We start from the raw sequence: 15,031 nt of genomic DNA, 5'->3' as shown, positions 1-15,031 counted from the left end.
CAGTGCTGTAGGGCGTAGACATCTTGTGATAATGTAGCATGTCTCATTAAGACAACCACAAATGTCTTGCAGAAGATTGGAAATGATCCATATACATTCCAATCTGTAAGAAAGAGTATACCTGGGATAAAGTAGCCATAAGAAGCATTCTTCATACAAGTGATGCTCAAAATTCTTTAATGAAGACTTTTACAGCATATGGATTGAGAAATGCTAGATGTCCAAGATGAATTCAGGAAAGGCAGAGGCAGTAGGATCATATTATAAATCTATCTTGCATAATGGAGCTCATAAAATATTTCAAAAGAAAATCAGGCTGTGCTTTATAATTACAGCAAAACATTTGATTTTGTAGATTATGAAAAATGATGGCTCACTCCTTGACAGAAAGGAGTGCCCCATATTTGATTATCCTGATGCTTAACCTGTACAAGAGACTTCCATCAGGACAAAGTACTGAAAAACAAAATAATTTCCAACTGTCGAGGAAGTCAGGTCAAGGCTGCATTTTATCAGTCTATCTGTTTAACTTGTATGCCAAACGTATCAAGTAGGATTATACTAGGGGCACATCCAAACAGGGTGCATAATGTGCGCCTTCCCGGATATTTGTGGGGGGGGGGGGCGTCCAGATGATGGCTTATGAAATTGCGAGTGTTCAGCGCAAAGCAGATAACTCTGCTTTGCGCCGAGATCATTTCTTAGTTGGTTTGTTCCATACCTTCTCAGATGGCGTGGGGCAAACCCAATATTTCTGCTGTCTGGTCTGCTCCCTCAGAAGTTCTGGGACTTCCGAGGGGGCTGTCTGCACAGCTGTCTCATGTTTTCCGGCCTAAATCAGGACAGAAATGTGAGAGGGCTCTAACCCCCTCTCCAAACCTCCCCCAAAAACCCTTTTAAAAATAACTTACCCTGCCACCATTAGCATGGTGCTGATGCTCTCCTGGTGCATAGGAGTGATGCACCAGGAGAAAAGGGGGGAGAGAGGAAATCACTCCTGGACCCCTTCTCCTGGTGCATCATTCCTATGTGCCACGAGAGCTATGGCACCATGCTAATGGCGGCCAGGCAAGTTATTTTATTTTTAAAGGGTTTTTTGGGGGTGGGGAGGGGATCTGGATGTCTCCCTGTTCTCCTAGTAAGTACCAGGAGGACATGTAGATAATGCCCAAGGAAAGCATGGGCATTCACGGCGGTGTGCGTACTTTTAAAAACTTGAATTGGTGCAGACTTTACCGCTGTTTGGAACCGCCCTTGGAGGAAGCAGGTGTAAAAATTTGAAGAAGAAACATTAAAGAGAAAACACCTGGAAGGGTTACTCAGGAAAGTCAGGGAAGAAAATGCAAAGTCAGGTTGACAGCTAAATATTGAGAGAGAAAAATAATGACTACAGATTATTTACATAACTTTAGGGTAAGACAATGAAGACACTAAAATGTTTTAAAGATTTCCCATACATTGGCTCAATAACAAATTCAATGGGGATTGTAATTAAAAAATCATAAAGGCCAGGCTGTGGCGCAGGCTGGTGAGCTGCCTGCTGCAATAAATCACTCTAACCATGAGATCATAAGTTCGAGGCCAGCCCGTGGCGGGGTGAGCACCCGTCAATTAAAAATTAAAAATAGCCCCTACTCGTTGCTGACCTAGCAACCCAAAAGATAGTTGCATCTATCAAGTAGGAAATAAGGTACCACTTATAAAAGTGGGGAGGCAAGTTTAACTAATTTACGACTTTGAAATGAGGAAGTGCCGTCAGAGTGGATGATGAAGCAGCTGCTCCCCCATGTGGCCAGAATCAAACATCCCCTCAGGAGAAGGTTAAATTGCCTCTGTGTCTGTCTGTCTCTGTCTCAGTTTGATGTGTTTATGGGTATTGAATGTTTGCCCTATGTGTGTATAATGTGATCCGCCCTGAGTCCCCTTCGGGGTGAGAAGGGTGGAATATAAATACTGTAAATAAATAAATAAATAAATAAATAAATAAATAAATAAATAAAGGACTTTGAAGGGCAGATGTGAAGAAACTAGATAAGATACTGAAGGATACAGATCTATTATTAAATACTAACAGTAGGATTGTCCATGCCATTGAATTTCCAATTTCTATACCTGACAACAATACCAGGAAAGATTCTGGAGCAGATCATTAGGGAAACAGTTTGCAATAATTTAGGAAGGAATACTGTGATTACTAAAGGTCAACATGGATTTCTCAAAAACAAATCATGCCAGACTAATGTTATCTCTTTTTTCGTTAGAATTACAACCTTGATAGATGTAGGGAACGTTGGGCGAGGGAGGGGGCTTACAAACAAAAGACCTGCCCCATAAAGAAATTGTAGTACAGCTTAACAGCAGCAATGTAACTCAGCAGCGGGTAGGTAATGACCAAATGAACAAAAACACACAGATCATGTTAATTTGTCTTTCACTTCCTCTGGAGGCTTTTTCTTGTTACAAAAATAATATTCTCAAAATATGGTTTCTTCAAACATAAAGAAAGTTCATTACATAGGCATAAATCCAATGCCTTATCTTCGCTTACTCAATCCAAGGCTTTTCTTCTATCTTCTTTCTTCTATTGTGGACTACTCAAACTATAAACAATCCAAACAGCACAAGCTACACTGAACACAGCAACTCATTCCTCCATTCTATACTCTCTCTCCACATCTGAGTTACTCCACAGGCACACCTGCTTATAATAGCTTACTGGTGTAACTGAGTCACTGCACCATTTTTAACCCTTTCAGTGCCGGTATATAATCTTTGTAATTAAAAATAGACTTTTAAATTTCAATATTTCTGACAGGGAATGCTGTGGATGTAGCATATCCTGATTTTAGTGAGGCTTTTGACAACGTCCCTCTTGATCTTCTCTTAAACAAACAAGTCAAATGTGGGCTAGGCAATACTACTGTCAGATGGATCTGTAATTGATTAAGCGACTGAACCCAAAGAGCGCTCACCAATGGTTCCTCTATCCTGGAAAGAAGTGACTAGTGGAGTGCTGCAGGGTTCGGCCCTGAGCCCAGTACTGTTTAATATCTTTATTAACAACTTAGAATTTTTTTTTCGTGTCAGGAACAACTTGAGTCGCTTCTGGAGTGAGAGAGTTGGCCGTCTGCAAGGACGTTGCCCAGGGGATGCCTGTATGTTTTGATGTTTTTACCATCCTTGTGGGAGGATTCTCTCATGTCCCCGCATGGAGCTGGAGCTAATAGAGGGAGCTCATCCGCACTCTCCCCAGGTGGGATTCAAACCTGGCAGCTTTCAGGTCATAACTTAGATGAAAGTTAAGAGGGCATACATATCAAGTTTGCAGATGAGCACAGGATCAGAATTCAAAATGACATTAACAGATTAGGGAGCTGGGCCAAAACCAACAAAATGAATTTCAACAAGGACAAATATAAGATACTACATTTAGGCAGAAAAAAATGAAATGCAAAAATATAGAATGGGTGATGCCTGAAAAAGATATTGGAGTCTTTGCGGACAACAAGTTGAACATGAGCCAACAGCGTGAGGTTGCAACTAAAAAGGTCAGTGGGATTTTGGGCTCCATCAAAAGGTGTGTCTAGATTGAGAGAAGTCATGGTCCCTCTCTATTCTGCTTTGGTTAGACCTCACCTGGAATACTGTCTCTAACTCTGGACACCATTGATTAAAAGTGATACTGATAAGTTGGAAGGTGTCCAGAGGAGGGCAACTAAAATGATCAAAGGTCTGGAGACCATGCCCTATGAGGAGCAGCTTAAAGAGCTGGGTATGTTTAGCTTGTAGAAGAGAAAGTTGAGAGGAGAAATGATATCCATGTTTAAATATGTGAAAGGATGTCATAAGGAGGAGGAAGAAGGCTTGTTTTCTGCTGCTTGGAAACTAGGAGTTGGAGAAATGGGTTCAAATTACAGGAAAGGTGATTCCACCTGAACATTAGGAAGAACTTGACTGTAAGAGCTGTTCAGCAGTGGAACTCTATGTCTCGGAGTGTGGTGGAAGCTCCTTCCTTGGACACCTTTAAACAGAAACTGGATGGTCATCTATCAGGGGCACTTTCATTGTGCTTTTTCTGCATGGCAGGGGGTTGGACTAGATGGCACATGTAGTTTCTTCCAACTCTATTATCCTATGGTTCTTTGTATGAAACTAGACACTGAAGGAAGCTGATAGGAAGAAAATCAACTCATTGGAAATGTAGTGCTGGATGAGAGATCTAGAGAGACCTTGGACTGCCAAAAAGCCATATAAATGATTCCTAGAGTAAATTATACCTAAATCATCACTAGAAGCTAGGATGATCTATTACTTAAATTTTGGTAGCTAGATTCAGAACTCCTAGATAAAACTTAAGGAGGGAAAGAAAGAGGGATGTTATTGTGTGGCTCTACTAAAGGCCTCCAAGCAGTCCGAGGACCTGGATAAAAGCTTACTGGAGCAGGTGACCAAACTTTCAGGAAGGAGAGATAACACAATAATAGATGTCAATAATCCTGATATTTGTTGGAAATCAGACTGTCAAGATATCAGGTCCAACCAATTCCTAACTAGTCTTCAAGACAATTATTACATTGTCCAGAAAGTGAAAGAAATAACAGTAAGATCAGTTATTTTAGATATGATCATAATCAATACTGATAATCTGGTTCATGAAGTAGAAGTGATGGGATCCTTATGTGGGAGGGACTGTTCTACTGGAGTTTGTTATACAGCACAAATGGTAAGATAAGGAGTCAGACTTTAAGAAACTTAGGAAAATAAGCTTAGGGAAATACTGGGTGTGAGCCCATGGTCACAAATACAAAAAAGGAAGAGTTCATGACAAATGGGAGGGTGCTTCAGAACAGGTGAAAATCCCAAGAGGAACTGGGATTTTAAATTCCCTCCCAGAGATTGACTCGAGAGGGGAGGGTGGGGGTGCCATCCCGAAGAAACAGGACGCCAATGGGGACTGGTCCTTGGGATCATGGAGGGTGGTCCTGGGAGTTAATCCCCACAGGCCTAACAATTCAACAGATCCAAGCCTTGTAGTAAGGTCCAGATCTATTGAGATGTTTTTTTAAAAAAAAAAAACTGGAGTAAACCGGGAAATCCCAGTTTAATCTGGATTCATCCAAATTCTCTGGAGGCGTCATTTGGATGCCTCAGGTTAATCTGAAACCCATTTAGGATTTTGAGCCTGTCTGGAATGGCTTGGAGCTTCTTAAAATAAGACAGTGGAAGCACAGTTTTAAATACAGTAGAGTCTCACTAATCCAAGCCTCGCTTATCCAAGCCTCTGGATAATCCAAGCCATTTTTGTAGTCAATGTTTTCAATATATCGTGATATTTTGGTGCTAAATTCGTAAATACAGTAATTACAACATAACATTACTGCGTATTGAACTACTTTTTCTGTCAAATTTGTTGTATAACATGATGTTTAGGTGCTTAATTTGTAAAATCATAACCTAATTTGATGTTTAATAGGCTTTTCCTTAATGCCTCCTTATTATCCAAGATATTCGCTTATCCAAGCTTCTGCTGGCCCGTTTAGCTTGGATAAGTGAGACTCTACTGTAGTTCCAAAGGGGAGAAAAAATGGCTGGTCTAAAGAAACCAGGATGAATGTCTATAGAAATTTCAACTGAGCTATGATTTGAAAGGGGCATATATAAGGAATAGAAAAGGGGAGAAACCACCAAAGACAGAACAATCAATACAAGTGAAATGCTCACAGAAGCTAGTGAGTAAGAGAAAGAGAACAATTCAATAATTCAAAAATAATGGAACAAACAATGCAGATAAAGAATGGGTGACACCTGGCTTGAGAACTGTAAATGCAAAAGAGATCTAGTAGTCTTAACAGACCAAGAGTTGGACATGGAACAACAGTGTGAAGTGGTAGCTAAAAATGCCAATGCAATTCTAGGCTACATGAGTGGGCATATAGGGTCTAAAATGAGGTAACAGTATCAATCTATTCTGCTTTGGTCAGAATTCACCTGGAATATTGTTTCTGAGCACCGCAATTCAAGAAGGAACTGACAAGCTGGACTGCACTGCCTAGGAAAGCCTCTTTCTTTACCATAGTAAATCAATCAACCAACATTACTTCCAGCGCTAACAAGATCTAACTAAAATTCTACTGCTATTGTCTCGGAGAGCTCCTCCACCAGTGTCACCTCCCAGAAAATGCCAGTCCAGCACATAGCAATTCAGAGAGCCAGAACGTAAGAAGAGGGCATATGGAACCTAAAGATCCTAAAGGTATCAGATCATGTCTGAGTTTGGAAGCTAAGCAAGGTCAGCCCTGGTTAGTACTTCCATGAAATTGAATGAATGCCAGGTGCTGTAGGCTAAATTTCAGAGGAAGTAATTGGCAAAACCACATCAGAGTATTCACTGCTTTTTAAAAAGCCTATAAAATTCATGGAATGGCTGTAAGCACATACACTGTGGAACAAGCCTTCTATCGGCAGAGTTGATCCTTTAAGGGAGCTATTGGAAAGTAATGCAGACTATGTTTCCCATACTGTGTTTCCATGAAAAGAAGACACTGTCTTATATTTATTTTTCCTCAAGAAGACACGCTATGGCTTATTTTCAGTGAATGTCTTACTTTTATTAGGTATGGTACAACAATCTGCATTTATGGGATGATTTTTCTGGGCTCAGTAGCAGGCTGCTTGCTGAAGCTTTCCCCCCATCCCCTGGTGTATGTGTGGGGTGAGAGAGACCCACAGATGTTGCTGGTCAGTGCTGGGGAGCAGCAGCTTTACTGGGGTTTTTGGGGGGTGAGAGAGACCCACAGGCTGTAGCTGGTTGGTGCTGGGGGAGAGAAACCCACAATGCTGAGTAAAATGACAGCCATGTCTTTACTTCTTCACCCTGAGGACACACAATACCTAAAACAGAGCATCCTGCTCCTCACTTCACTGAGACTTTTACTTTCACTTTCTATGTTTCCCTCTATGCCAGTGGTTCTCAACCTGTGCCCCCCAGGTGTTTTGACCTACAACCCCAAGAAATCCCAGCCAATTTACCAACTGTTAGGATTTCTGGGAGTTGAGAACCACTGCTCAACTTACAGCACACACAGAATGACTGGGACCTGACAGTGGAGCCAACCTTGCATGCTGCATCGTCATGCCTGTCATGCCTATCACTATGTCTTATTTTCAGGATATGGCTTATATTGCATAAATGCTTAGAAATCCTGCTACGGCTTATTTTATCAGTGTGTCCTATTTTGGGGGAACAGGGTAGTATGAAATTCAGCAGGAGGTCGTGGTGGACATTCTGTTCACAATTCAACCAAACAAGCGGGAAGTGCATACGACAGAGTACGTGGATAACCCCCCCCCCCCCCCCCACACACACACACACACACAAATGAATTGACTTAAAAATACATGTGGTGTAAAGGGCAAAGAATTTATACACCAGTGGGGCTGAGAAAAGAAATGTTATGATGTGAACTGGGACTTGAAAGTAGGACAAGCCGTTTAAAAAAGGCTTGCCTACCTTTTAAAAAAATCAATAACCTTCAAGAAAACTTGCTCCAAAATAAGTGGAGCTCTTCATTGTTCAGACTTGTAAATGAGGTCACAGCTGAATTAATTTTATCCCAAACATATAGACGCTTGTATATCGGGGCCTGCCTGTATAGTAGTGTGTTTTATCTGAGTGTTTTAAAGGTGTTGTAACTCAAGCTGTGAGGCAAGTAACAAATACAAATGCATTATTATTGTTGTTGTTTATTCATTCAGTTGCTTCTGACTCTTCATGACCCCATGGACCAGCCCACGCCAGAGCTCAGTCGGCCGTCGCCACCCCCAGCTCTTTCAAGGTCAAGCCAGTCACTTCAAGGATACCATCCATCCATCTTGCCCTTAGTTGCCCCCTCTTTATATTATTATTATTATTATTATTATTATTATTATTATTATTATTATTATTACAAAATGAATAAAAATGAACAGTGTGTCCAGGGTTGCATCGTTATAAATGGAGATGAAATTGAGAAAGTGACTGAGTATGTATAGCTTGGACAACAAGTACAGTTGAACAAGTTGGCAAATGGAGAATGGGCTTGAAGACACAAGGTGTCTTGGATGGCTTTTAATTGAAACCAGACAGTGCTAACAGATGCTGAACTGCCAATGAAGGTCAGAGCAGATATCTTAAACACTACAGTTTTATCGGCAATATTATATACATCTGAAACACGGACAACAAAGTTAGAGAAGGACAAACTGGCGGTGACTCAGAGAATAATGGAAAGAAGGATGTGTGACATGACAATAAGAGATAATGTCAGCGTCAAAGAATTGGGGTACACGACGTGGTCAATCAAATCTATGAGGCAAAAAATGGGCAGGGTAGGGCATATAGCACGAATAAAAGACAACCGATGGACATGGTGACTAGTGAATTGGATACCAAGAGACCACAAACGACCCTTGGGCAGACCTCGTACTCAACGGGACAAATCAATGGTTAAGCTATTCAGCCAGAAATTGAAAAGAAAAGCACAGGATCGCATATTTTCCTCCCTAAGGAAATTAAAATGTCCCTTCCCTTCTCTTGTTCAAAAAACAATTCAAAACTTTTCTATACTCACAAGCATATGAGAACAAATATTATATATTATATTATATATTATATTTTATATTATTTATTATATTAGGTTAAACTGTAATTTCAGTGTTCATTTAATTCGGTGGTAATGTCTTGTTATTGCTTATGTTAAGGTTTACTGTTTATGTTAAGGTCACGAAGAGTCAGAGACGACTAAACGACTGAGCAGCAGCAAAGTTTACTGTGTTATTTTAAAGTTATGTCTTGTTTATTGGTTGATTGTATTATACGGCATTGAATATTACCATTATTTGTTATTAATTGCCGAGTCCCCATCAAGGAGATAGAGTGGAAATACAAGTAAAATTTATTATCATTATTATTTTGGCAAATGGTAGATTTGTGTGAAGTCCAAAAGAGTGGATCGGCAACAAAATATAACTGAATAGAGTTGTTGTTGTTGTTGTTGTTATATACATCCATATTGGACATTTGGGATAATAATGTTCTGAAAAAGATGCACACACACATATATATACACAAGCCCATAACCAAGGAAGGGGGGGGGGTTAGGGGTTCAAACCACCCCCAAAAATGTGTTGTTGAAGGTTTTCATGGCCGGGATCACAGGGTTGTTGTATGTATTCCGGGCTGTATGTCCATGTTCCAGAAGTATTCTCTCCTGACGTTTCGCCCACATCTATGGCAGGCATCCTCAGAGGTTGTGAGGCATGGAGAAACTAGGCAAGGTGAACTAAACCACCTAAACTGGGCTCTACAGGCCAATGGATACTCCACCACAGACATCAGAAGAGCTGCAAGGCCAAGAACAAGCCATGAGAGTCAAGACAAAGATCCACCCAGAGGAAAGGTGTTCTTACCATACATCAAGGGAACCACTGACTGCACAGGCAAACTGATGAAGAAGCACAACCTACAAACTATCTACAGACCCACAAAGAAAATCCAACAAATGCTACGACCAGCGAAGGACAAGAGGGATCCTCTCTCCTCTGCAAGAGTCTACTGTATACCATGCAGCTGTGGACAAGTCTACATAGGGACCACCAAACGCAGCACCCAAACACGAGTCAAAGAACATGAAAGGCACTGCAGACTAAGTCAACCGGAGAAATCAGCCATAGCAGAGCACTTGATGAACCAACCTGGACACAGTATATTATTTGAGAACACAGAAATGCTTGACCACTCCAACAACTATCATGTCAGACTACACAGAGAAGCCATTGAAATCCAAAAGCATGTGGACAACTTCAACAGCAAGGAGGAAACCATGAAAATGAACAAAATCTGGCTACCAGTATTAAAAAACTCAAAAATCAGAACAATAGATGGGAAGCAACACTCTGAGGGCAGAGGAGCTCCAGGGATGACTAATAACTCTGAACAAAGGATGCCCCCCAGGCAAGAGACGAACCTTTCCCATGCTAATTAGAGTGATTAACTGTAACATTCACGCAACATTCCAACTGACAAAGAACTCTTCTCACACCCTGGACTTCCCACAGATTAACCTTCCTTGCCTAGTTTCTCCATGCCTCACAACCTCTGAGGATGCCTGCCATAGATGTGGGCAAAACGTCAGGAGAGAATAGTTCTGGAACATGGCCATACAGCCCGGAATACATACAACAACCCACCCCCAAAAAGTTTTGGGTAAAAAAAATGGTTTACTCATGAATTTCAACTGGTTAACCAAATTCCAATGACATTAGAAGCAGTCCCTCTAGAACTGCAAGAATTATCTCAATCAAAGTTTGATTATTCACAGTATCATTACCTACCTTTCTACCAATTTACACTGCAATAGCAGCAATAGCTGACATAGTGGAAGTGACCATAGTGGAAGCTGCCAAAATGTGGTAGCCAGTAGGCAAAGCCTAAGTCATAGGACAGGGATCTGACCTGGATTGCAGGTGAAAACTGAGGAAACTGGAAAATGAGGTGTTTCCTATTGGGTCATCTAATCCAAGTCCAAAGAAATAATGGAACAGGAACAAAGAGAAGAAGCTGTGACCCTGGACTTTATATGAACAGGACTGTTTCTGATTTTTTTTTTCATGTCAGGAGCAACTTGAGAAATTGTAAGTCGCTTCTGGTATGAGAGAATTGGCTGTCTGCAAGGATGTTGCCCGGGGGATGCCCGGATGTTTGAAGCTTTTACCATCCTTGTGGGAGGCTTCTCTCATGCCCCTGCATGGGGAGCTGGAGCTGACAGAGGGAGCTTATCCGCGCTCTCCCTGGATTTGAACCGGCAACCTTCATGTCAGCAGTCCGGCTGGCACAAGGGTTTAACCCATTGCGCCACCAGGGGGTCTACGGTTTCTGTTGACCAAATGAAAGCTCAATTAGTGCAAAATCCATAGACTCCATTGCCAGGATATGTATTTCCTGTGGATACGAACATGAGCCTAAGTTTTCAACCCAAATGGTTCAGCAGATTCCCTGGGTTAACCTACTCATTTCAAGGTCCACTCTTTAAGAACGGTGTGATGTTTGGAGGAGAAGTTGAGGGTAAAGGTGCTCATCAGCAGCTTAGTGCATTGGTTGCTAAACCATTTCTGCGATGGAAAGATGCAATAGAAGTCTTCAACAGACACCAAAAAAACAGAGTACTATCAGAACAACTTGTGTTTGGCTGAAAACTTTTTGCTAATTCAGAGTGGAGAACGTCTTGATGTAACCCATCATTACAACAAAGGAAATAAGAAGAAAGTAGAAGAAAACTGAAAGTTACGGAATTACTGGGTTGCTGTGAGTTTTCCAGGCTGTATGAAGTGTTCTCTCCTAACATTTTGCCCACATCTCTAGCAGGCATCCTCAGAGGTTATGAACTCTGTTAGAAACTAGGCAAGTGGGGTTTATCTATCAGTGGAATGTCCAGGGTGGGGGAAAGAACTCATGTTAAGTGTGAATGTTGCAATTATGGATGCCTGTCATAGATGTGAGCAAAACGTTAGGAGAGAATGTTTCTGGAACGTGGCCATACAGCCCGGAAAACTCACAGCAACCCAAACTTCTGCCAGTTGTGGAAACAATTGTCCTCTGTGGCCGACAAGAACTGATTTAAAGAGGGAGCAATGATTCAGGACCTATTACCTGTGAAGAACCTCTACACAGTTATGATAATTTCAGGGCCTTGTTGATCAGGAGACACTGACCTGAAAAGTCATCTCGGAGGGGAAAAAAATTAAACCCCTCCCAAATCTGATTTCTGGTAACGGGCCTGTATATACACACACATCCATCCCCTGGGGTCCAGATGTAGCTATGGCCTCCATTAGACTTAAGCCAGTGTTTCTCAACCTGGGGCTCGGAACCTCTGGGGGGCTGTCACGAGGGGGTGTCAAAGGGGTCGCCAAAGACCATCAGAAAACACATATTTCTGATGGCCTTAGGAACCCTTTTGGCAGACAATGCTGAAGGTCTCTCTGCCTGTTTGGCCCAATTCTATCAGTTCACAGAGTTCTTTGATTGTAGGTGAACTATAAATCCCAGCAACTACAACTCCCACATGTCAAGGTCTATTTTCCCGAAACTCCACCAGTGTTCACATTTGGTTATATTGCGTATTAGTGCCAAGTTTGGTCCAGATCCATCATTATTTGAGCCCACAGTGTTCTCTGGATGTAGGTGAACTACAATTTCAAAACTCAAAGTCAATGCCCACCAAACCCTTCCAGTATTTTCTGTTGGTCATAGGAGTTCTGTGTGACAAGTTTGGTTCAATTCCATCCTTGGTGGAGTTCAGAATGCTCTTTGATTGTAGGTGAACTATAAATCCCAGCAAGTCCCAAATGACAAAATCAATCCCTCCCAACCCCACCAGTATTTAAATCTGGGCATATCGGGTAAGGTAAAGGTTTCCCCTTACGTTAAGTCCAGTCATGTCTGACCCTGGGGGTTGGTGCTCATCTCCATTTCTAAGCTGAAGAGCCGGCGTTGTCCGTAGACACCTCCAAGGTCATGTGGCCAGCATGACTGCATGGAGTGCCATTACCTTCCCGCTGGAGCGGTACCTATTGATCTACTCACATTGGCATGTTTTCGAACTGCTAGGTTGGCAGAAGCGGGAGCAACAGTGGGTGCTCACTCCGCTCCCAGGATTTGAACCTGGGACCTTTCGGTCTGCAAGTTCAGCAGCTCAGTGCTTTAACACACTTTGCCACCGTGCCAAATTTGGTCCAGTGAATAAAAATACAGTAGAGTCTCACTTATCCAACATAAACGGGCCGGCAGAATGTTGGATAAGCGAATATGTTGGATAATAAGGAGGGATTAAGGATAAGCCTATTAAACATCAAATTAAGTTATGATTTCACAAATTAAGGACCAAAACATCATGTTAGACAACAAATTTGGAAGAAAAAGTAGTTCAATACACAGTAATTCTATGTAGAAATTACTGGATTTATGAATTTAGCACCAAAATATCATGATATATTGAAAGCATTGACTACAAAAATGCGTTGGATAATCCAGAACGTTGGATAAGCGAGTGTTGGATAAGTGAGACTCTACTGTACATCCTGCATATCAGATATTTACATTACGATTCGTAACAGTAACAAAATGACAGTTATGAAGTAGCAACGAAAATAATGTTATGGGTGGGGGTCACCACAACATGAGGAGCTGTATTAAGGGGTTGATTAGGAAGGTTGAGAGCCACTGAGCTAAGCTAAGGAGCACGGAGGGCTGCCAAATCTCACACAGAACGAGGCGAGCTCCAGCACGGTCTAATTTCCACACATCAACCACCAGCTTAATTGAAACAGTAACCGGCAAGCCGGTCTTTAAACTTGAACGGCAAGAAGCGCTCCCGCCCTCGGGGAAGGAAGGCGGCAGAGGCGTGAAAGGCAACCAACCGCGGCTCCTTTTCCCGGCCTCGAGAAATCGCTTCCCCTCGCTTCGGAACTCACTCTCCCTCCCTTTTCGAAGGGACCGCGAAAAGAGCGACAGCCGGGTCCGGGTCCGTTCGGTTGCCAGGCCCCGCCCTCGTTTGAAGCCTTGGCTGGGGATGTCCAAGGGGAGGGGGGGGGGAATGGCGCGCGAGGGAACCCCCTTTCCTCCCCTCACGCGCTCCAATCCACTCCGGAGGGGCCTCGTGCCCACCACCTTCCTCCACGCGCCGCTCTCCTACTCGCCCTCTCCCCTCCCCTTCCCGCCCATGCGCAGACGACTCTACCTGAGGGTCGGCAGGATTCCCGGCAGTTGAAGGCAGGCAGGCAGGCAGGCGCGCGCGTAGTGGGCTCCTCTAAGGAAGCAAAGCGACCTCAGACTCGGGCGATGAGGAGGAAGCCAGCGGAGCCTCGCGCCTTAGTAAGGGAGGGAGGGAGGGAGAGAGCGGAGGGCGGGGCCAGGCTTGGGCCAGGCTGGGCCAGGCTAGGCGAGGCTGCCTCTCTCCCGCTGACTTCCCGCCGAGGACAGCGGGGGCCAAGGAAGGAGAGAGGAGGGAGGGACAGCGGAGCCTTGCGTGCTATTACTGCTTCTGCTTAGTCTCGGCTAGCCTCGGTCGCGTGGCCAGGGCTCGCGCCGCCCCATCTATCTGTTCTGCAGCCAGCCTCATCCCTGTCAGTCTCCTCAAAGCAGAGCCTTGATAAACACAGCGAGCTGAGCGGCGTGAAGGGGCGCGCGCACTCACGGGCGCCGAAGGCCTGCCTTTTGCCTTCCTTTTGACGGAGAAGGAGCAAAGAGGAAAAGCGAGCACCGCGCTTGAGGGGACGAAGGAGTCTCTTAAGGCAGCCAGGCGACGCAAGGGCCGTGAAGCGAAAAGGGGAGGGGTTTCCCCATCTCCGCGGAACATTTGTCATCCAGCAATCATCAATGAATCAAAAGCCTTGGTTGAATTCATTGACTGGTGGTTCCTGCATCTCCGCAAGGCCATACTAAGGCCGCTTCCACACAGCTGAATAAAACCCCACATTATCTGCTCACAACTGAGCAGTGTGGGCTCAGACAACCCAAGGCCCTTCCACACAGCCCTATATCCCAGAATATCAAGGCAGAAAATCCCACATTATCTGCTTTGAATTGGGAGATATGGCAGTATGGAATCAGATAACCCAGTTCAAAGCAGATATTGTGAGATTTTCTGCCTTGATATTCTGGGTTATATGGAAAGGCCCTGAGTCTTCCAGTTCAATGTCAAAGGGGCCTAGATATTCTGGAGGCCCTTCTACACAGTTATGTAAAATCCACATTGAACTGGATTATGTGGAAGTATGGACTCTGATAATCCACTTTAAAGCAGATATTGTGGATATTTATTTATCGTTCCATTTGCAAACCAAGGGTACAAGTTGTAATGTATTTGAAAATACAGTAGAGTCTCGCTTATCCAACGTTCTGGATTATCCAACACATTTTTGTAGTCAATGTTTTCAATATATCGTGATATTTTGGTGCTAAATTCATAAATACAATAATTACAACATAATAATA

General features: G+C 43.2%; 1 protein-coding gene across 5 annotated transcripts in view; it reads right to left on the bottom strand.

Moving 5' to 3' along the window:
* The window catches only part of LOC100565436 (fatty acyl-CoA reductase 1), a 57,048-nt gene extending 42,738 nt beyond the window's left edge, over nucleotides 1-14,310 (bottom strand). Inside the window, exon 1 of one of the 5 annotated variants that reach the window (XM_016993917.2) lies at nucleotides 13,776-14,310. The gene's annotated coding sequence lies outside the window, so the exon portion shown is untranslated. Of the gene's footprint in view, nucleotides 1-2,548; nucleotides 2,776-13,455; nucleotides 13,703-13,775 lie in introns of those variants that run through there. The other 4 variants (XM_008111350.3, XM_008111352.3, XM_062981991.1 and 1 more) reach the window with 4 other exon arrangements.
* Nucleotides 14,311-15,031: the final 721 nt, after the last annotated feature.

This window comes from Anolis carolinensis, chromosome 5, assembly GCF_035594765.1.
Source record: "Anolis carolinensis isolate JA03-04 chromosome 5, rAnoCar3.1.pri, whole genome shotgun sequence".
NCBI lineage: Eukaryota > Metazoa > Chordata > Lepidosauria > Squamata > Dactyloidae > Anolis > Anolis carolinensis.
This window is presented reverse-complemented; position numbering and strand designations above follow the sequence as displayed.